The sequence below is a fragment of the Paroedura picta genome, chromosome 1 (genome assembly GCF_049243985.1).
Source record: "Paroedura picta isolate Pp20150507F chromosome 1, Ppicta_v3.0, whole genome shotgun sequence".
In the NCBI taxonomy this organism is placed as follows: Eukaryota; Metazoa; Chordata; class Lepidosauria; order Squamata; family Gekkonidae; genus Paroedura; species Paroedura picta.
This window is the reverse complement of record NC_135369.1, coordinates 75,057,926-75,065,717: the sequence shown is the minus strand read 5'-3', so window position 1 is coordinate 75,065,717 and position 7,792 is coordinate 75,057,926.

Below are 7,792 nucleotides of genomic sequence, written 5' to 3'. Positions count from 1 at the left end.
TTGGGAAGGGAGGAGAACTCCTACATCCAGGCTTGTCACAGTGATCCTCTTGTGGGGAATGCTGTTAGATTTGGTGGTATCAGTTGCCAGTTTGGAGTGTGTGTATTGAAATATTGATTAATATAGCAGAGTTTTGCTTAGTCATAGAAGCATGATACTTAAGTGCAGTGAATAAATCCCAAGAAGTATATTTCTAAAAAGGTAAACATACATTCTTAAAAATTGAAATTGGGCCACAGCTGCCCCACAGCGCAGTGGAATCTTGCCACCCTGGCCCCATTACCTGGAGGCACTAATTTGGGGTGGACTGGGGCTAGTGGGGGAAATGCTCCCCCATATGGACCTGGGAAGAGGCAGGGAACTCCAGGCTGCCAAATGGTGCAACAGTGTCATTGTGGAAAAGGTATGTGAAGACAAAGTGACAGAGTAAGGGTCAGAGGGCAGCTCCCACGTTCAGATGGTCATAAACACTTATATGCCGCAACATCCCTGCTGTGCATTTAGTATCTAGCACAGAATTTTGAATGTCAGTGTCTGAATGGTCCTTTAAAATCAAATGAAGTTTGCTTTCACTGACTTCCTCATGTAATAAGGATTAGAAAAACCTAACGTCAGATATAGTCTGGTTTAAAATTGGAGGCTGCCTTTGGCCACAATTCTCTAAGGTGGTGTCCCTCTATCAGTTGGCATCTGTTTTCCTCTTACAATGGGAGGGACATCCAATTAAAAGAAATACCAAATGTGCTAATGAGGTCTGCTTTAGAAACCTTTCTTTTTGCTTGATACTTTTACTCATCTACCCACAGTTCTCTGCATCTACCCCTACCTAAGTCCCTCCTTCCACTTACTCTTGCCAAAAACTTCCACATTCTTTGAAAACCATAGCAGAATAAATTATGTAAAATGTCATTAGCCTGAGTGAAGAGTATTTCATTTCTTTGGATTTTTTTTGCTTTGTTTTTAATTAAAGATCACTGAATGCCAGACAGGCATCCTGAGCTACAAGGAAAGCATATGTTTGAATATAAATGTTGGACAGAGAGAGTTACATTCCGCTTTTATATTAAATTAAATTAAAATTAGACTTTCTCCAAGCAAGAATAACAATGAAATAATCAAAGCTGAATTCCTATAATGTGAGCTGGAAATAAAAATCTATTAATTCAGATGTAGTCATAATTAGGCAAACCCTAACAAAATTGATCCATATTTAAGTGCATAAAACATAATATAAACATATTACAAATATCTTGAATCAAGCCCTGTTAAAATTTATGCTCAGGACTGGGATCTTTTTTTTTTTAATCCCTGAAAAAGTAAATTTTATGTTTACAATTGTAAAATTGGCCAATGAAGAAACTTGTAAAACAATTAAACTTTATAGACTGGCACTGTTTGTAACAAAACAGAAAATATCCAGCTTGAAAGGAAATATTTTGAAGGTGGCAGGGGGATGGGCATTGTCACACATCATGTTTTTCCCCCACAAATTAGAGTGTTATATTTGCTCATTGCATGGTTTTTTGTTTCTCTCACACTTTACTTTCTTAGATGTACTCTTAGAACATTTTTGGTGTACACTCTAAAACAGTGGTGTCCAACCCGCGGTCCAAAGACTAGTACTGGTCCATAGATCAGTTGGTACCGGACCACGGCTCCTTCTCGTCCTCCTCCCCAGCTGCTGCCTCGAGGGCTGCACTGCCACTCTGCTGCCGGCTCACCTTTGGCGCTCTCCAGCAGCCGCCATGGCTGGGGCTCCCCCTCGGCATGCACTGTGTGTCACTGCGCAGCTGCTGCTGGCAGCACCCCCCAGCAGGCGGCAGGAAGTCAGGGGTGCCAGTGGGAAAGCAAGCGGAGCAGGAGCTCAGGCGGCGGCGACGTCCCTCGGCAAAAGAATACCCCCCCTCCCGGGCCTCAGTAAAATTGTCAAGCGTTGACCAGTCCCCAGTGATAAAAAGGTTGGGTACCACTGCTCTAAAACTTAATATGTGTGAACTGTGAACTCATTCCAAAGCACTTGGCTTCTCCACTGGCAGTCAAAAGATAATGCTGGTTGGACTTCACCCCCCTATGCCCTTCCCCCTCTGAGCTTCTCCAATCAAGTGCAGAACACTTTCTGTTTCAAGTTGGGGGAAAGCAATGTGGAAGACCTGTGTTCAAATCAATCTGAATTCAACAGGATCAACAGTGGAAAAAACAAAGTGCAAAATCAGCCCAGGACTGGCAAGAAATACAGACTTGAAAGCATACCTTTGTGGCACCTTTAAAGACTGACAAGCACACTGTGGGTTCAAGAACATTAGGAATCTTGGTGGGATCCCTCTTTCATTAACACATTATCACTGAACTTGGCTGAAGTTTTGCTGCTTCTGAAATAAATAATTATGAGTTTAATAAGAATTCTTTGAATATTTCAACTCCCGAAGTTAATATGGTGCACCAAAGATTAAAAAGTGCATGGTTTAAGTCTAAGGTGGAAACTAAGTAAGCGTTTCTAGTCTTCTGAAAACAACAATGTCCACAGCTGAGCATGGATCAATTCTTCTTCAATTGTGTTTATTAAGGATAACACCACAATTCCAGCTGTAGGCACTTCATCTAGCCTCATGTGATGGCTACTGTGAAAAGAAGGAGTCTTATTTATGAAATAATAAGGTAGCTGCATAAGATCAATAGCAACTTAAACCATTAGTCCATCAAGGTCAGTATGGTATATTCAGACTGGCAACAGTTCTCCAAGATATCAGGAGAAGATTTTTTCACATCACGTCCTTTCCACTGGATATGCCAGGAACTGAACCTTCTGCATACTAAACAGATGTTCTACCACTGAGCCACAGCCCCTCCTGAAGGCTGCATATGTCACTTCTCAGTCATTTTCAGCATTTGGTTGGCAACAGGGAGGACTCATTGGCATCCTTTAGGAAACCAGATTTTTCTTAAGGGCTGGCCACTATATATGACATATCATTATGCTTCTCAAACTAAAGCTCAGTTGAAATTATTGGTATGAGTTGAAAATTCATGTTACTTCATCAAGACTTTTCCTAAAAGAAAGTGAATGTTATTATTGGTCTGGAAGGCCATAAGAGCCAGGAGATCATAACAACAACATATAGAACTAAGGTTTCATCTGACATTCCCTCAATAATGGTTATTGGCCCTTCTTCTAGTATCGTTTATGTGTTTTTAATTTAACTCAGTTCGTTCATTCATGGCTTTTCTGCTTCCCCCAGCTCAGCGGTTTCATGAAGAGCATAACCATGAACCTCCACAAACTGCACCTAAATTCATGGAATTTCATGGCAGTTCAATTCACACACATGGCTTTGCTGATCCAGTCAAAATTTGTGTCCAACTTTAGTTTGTCATTCAGTTCATGCCCTTCCTAGAACAAAGTGTAAGTCCAGTGATGCCTTTAAGACCAACAAAGCTTTATTCCAGGTATAAGCTTTTGTGTGCACGCACATATGTGAAGTAGAATTATCCACCTGTAGACTAGCATTTGAAGGTTCTAAACCCTTTAGGCCAGTGATTCCCAACCAGGGGTCCATGGACCCCAGGGGGTCCCTGAGTGATCTGTAGGGGTCCCTGGCTTTTCCCCTCCTGCCTGTTCCCCTCCTGCCTCCAGCCTGTTGCGAAACTTGAAAAACATTGCTCTACAGCAGGCTTGCTCAACGGGGGTTTCATGAAATCTTGGGGTTTCCTGATTGTCCCAGAAAGGTTTCCCTGATTGTGAGAAGACCATATATGATCATGACAATCCACCCCTCCACCTCCCCAAATGGCCAAAGATGGGCCTGGAGGGGGTGGGAAGGGGAGGGACCTTGCCCAGAAACATTCTTGCCAGCTGAGGCACATTGCACAAGTAACAATTAAACTCCAGACTGAAAGATAAATTGTTTTATTCACTTAATCTTAACTGTGGGGTGGGTGGGTGAGGGTTCAAAGGTGTGATGAAACAACAGCTACCTTCTCCAGGCATTTTCTGAGCCTTAGAGGTGGGGCGAGGGCATGGGTGGTTGATGCAGCCTCCTTCTCCAGCCACTTTGCACTTTAGAGATGGGTGGCGAGGCAGCCACCTTCTCCAGGCCTGTTTTGGGCCTTAGAGATGGGGGTGAGGGAGGCTGGGTAATGCACTAATCTTCACCTGCCTTCTTTGTGCCTTAGAGGGAGGTGAGCCTAGACTGTGGGGCTGTTTCAGCCACAGGAGGGGATTTGCGTGTGCGTTTGACTGGAAGGCTGGCAAGAGCAAGTCTGTGCAGAAGCGATTGAGTGTGTGTGTTTGACTGGGGCGACCTACAAGAGCATGTGTATGTGTGTATGTATGTTTAACTGGGGCAGTTGACAAGGTGAGTGTGTGTTAGGCCACATAGGCCCTTGGATGATTCTGGGGTGGTAGGTGGGGATTTTGAAGGATAATTTCAAAATGTCATTGTAACCCACTGAGGTCCCCCTTATCCCCAAGTTCCAAGTTCCATCCCCAAATCTCAGGAATTTTGCAGCCTGGAGCTGGCAGTGCTACCGCCCCCCCCCCCCGGTTGTTAATTTTGTTGTTAATTTTCACTTGGTTTCTGGTGGGGGTGTGGAAGGAGAAGAGGGAAGAGTTGCCAGATCCAAGTTGTGAAACTCCTTGTAGTGCCAGGGGATCCCCAGGTCCCACCTTGAGGCCGGCATCCCTGACCCAGCATGGGGCATAATGCCACAAGAGTCCCCACTCCATTTTCTCCATGGAAATTGATCTCTGTCATCTGGAGATGAGCTGTAATTCCAGAGGATTTCCAGATCCTACCTGGAGGCTGGTGTCCCTAGCCAAGAGCTGGATCCAGTGCAAGGACTGTGCACAGCCTGTGCAAGGATTCCTTTCTTTTCAGATTTACCCTTGCCCTGGCAGCTATTTTTCACCCTGGGAAACTATATTCTCAGGTCTCACTAAGATTGCCAGTGTCCTGGTAATGCCTGGAGGTCTCTAGAAGACATCTGCAAATCATACAGATCATTTCCCTTGAAGAAAATTGCTGCTTTTCCTAAACCCTTGAGCCCAGCTGAAGCTTCTTCCTTTTCACCTCCCTGCAGAAGCCAGCCCTACTCCTGGCTGGGAATATTCAACAGATGGGCTGCTAGCTAACCATAAGAACATGATAGAGGCCATGAGCATAAAGGTCCACCTCAGGTAACTTTTCCTGAAGAAGAGCAAACAGCCAGTAAGCCCAAAGTGCAGGTATTGTTCTGTTGATGAAGCAAAGGAGATCAGTTCATACTTCATTGAGATTGCCAGATCCCACTTGGAGCTTGGCATCTCTAGCAATGTGTGAAAGTTGGATGTAGGTGGGGTGGGTCTGAAAGATACATCAATTCTGGTGACATAGGAAGAGTCCTAGCACCCTCGCTTCATGTGATGTGGGAGTGGTCTTTGGAAGTTACATCTAGTGAGAGTGGCTGGGTGATGACACTTCCAGTGACATATGACTTCTGGGGGTGTGGCCAGTTGACATCACTTCTGGGGGGGGCTCGAAATCTAGAGAATATTTCAGGGGGTCCTCCATGGTCAAAAGGTTGAAAAACACTGTTCTAGACTAGCAGCAAACACCAATTATGTAGCACTTTTGTTATTTATAGTTTCATTGTGACAGGAATACAAGAGACAAGCCTCTAATATTGAACAAGAAGCAAATATGGGGAAAAAATTGCATCTGCAGGGGAGCTGGTACTTTACTGTCAGTATTTTTAGGGGGAAGAGAATCTGGTAAACTAGGAATAGAACAGCCTTGTTTTTCAGTAGACCACTCCATTCAGACATAGTTCAGAAGGACTCTTGTGAATGGTTCTGTTTACAACTATGAAAGTAGGAGTGGATCAAGGATTAGGGGTAGCTGGAAAGTAGCCTAGAAAGAAGTAGAAGGTGGGAGTGACTGAGAAAGAAAGTTCTTCTGAACTATTCAGAACATGACCAGACAGGAGTGTGTTTGCCAGCTTCCACCCCACCCCCCATCCCTATTTCGAAGCACCTGATCTTCTTCTTGGAATGGGCTCAAAGCAAATTGGTAAAGTACAACATTCTCACTCTGTGCCAGCCAGACAAACTCATACAAGAGGATTTATTGCTTGAGGCTTGCACTAAAGGATGCCTTGTGGCTCAGAGATCAAGTCATCACACAGTTCTCATATTGCCAGTAATCAACTCAAACCTAGTACTTTGCCATTATAGCATTATTATTATACTAGCTTCAAAGCCCGTTCCTAAGAATGGGCCTTGAAAGGGTCCCCTCCCCTGGCCCCCAACAAGCCAGCTTAAGGTGACTTTGGGCCGCAGCTCACAGCCGGATCAGGTGGGGCAGGCGGAGGCTGGCCAACTCATTAGCAGGGCTGGAACAGAGCTCCTTAGCAGGCAGTCAGCAGGCCAGGAGGCCTTCATTAGCAGGCCCAGCCTAGCCGGCCAAGAGGCACTTGTGAACAGGCCCTCTACCAGGACCCTTTGCCCAGGGCCCTCTCCCCTTACCTGCTGTTGGCTCCAGGCGCATCTGAAAGCAAAGAGGCTAGAGTCCATGGACAGAAGGTGGGAGCTGCAGGGGGTGGGCCAATCTCTATTCCAACTTGGACAGCCGGACACATTCCACCCCCAGGCTGTTTCACAAATATATAGAGGAACAATGGATAAGGATTTGAATTTATTGCCTGCTACTCTTGGGAAAGCTGGCTTGGGAAAGCTGGGAAAGCCTCTTTGGGGCCAGAGATGACCAGTAAGTTGGAACCTGCAGAGTGCAAGGCCCTGCGGGGAGCATAGGGCAACAGGCGGTCTCGCAGATAAATGGGTCCTAGACCACATAAGTCCTTAAAGGTCAGTACCAGAACCTTGAACTTGATCCGGGTTGCAACTGGCAAACAATGCAGCTTCCAAACATCTGGTGAATGGATCTGGGAGAGAGATAGAGCTGGGTGTCATCAGCATACTGCTGGCAGCCCAGCCCCAAATTCCAGACCGGCTGAGCCTGAGGGCGCATGAAGATGCTGAAAAGGGTTGGGGTGAGCACCCTGAGGAACTCCACAAGGGAGCTGACAGGGACGTGATAACTCTTCCCTCACCACCCTCTGGGACCATGAAGTCAGTTCACGTGTCCAACAACAAATCAAGTAGTAAATCATTCATAATTAATATTACCCATATTGAATGGTGTAAATGCAGACATGAACTTTTGTTTGTAATGCAATGAACATGAAAATGTATTGCTATATGCTTCTGTTCCTATGCACAGTTAATGTTAGCTACAACTTCTTTTGGTGGGGTTCTTGTATTGATTTGTCGGTGTATCACTTCAGTAGCTACCCCACTTTGTGAGAATCAGTATGCTAACCCAGGCTCACATGGTTAGTGGTACATATGCTTAATATTCTATATGGTTACAGAAAAGGAAATATGTTACTCCTGCATTCACATAAAAGCAGAATTACTGAAGACTAGAACAAAGCAAGCAAGATATATCCCCTTCTCAGTTTACAGAATAACACATTTCTCAACCAGTCTTCAATACAAGAAGGGAAAGAAACCATTTATAAAGTTGCTTACAATGTTCTCTTCATCCCATAAACCACAGTGTATGAACATAATCTGACCAAGTAGGACAGGACCGGAAGCTGACTCCTTATGATTTTGTGCTTCTCCCCTACCTACCCCCACCCTGTAACTGATAATAGTATCCTGAGGCATTTTAGGATGTCTGGCCTACTGGAATCTGGAGCACATCCCTGACAGGGAAATTTATTGGAAACCCCACCACATGGAACGTCTGGAATT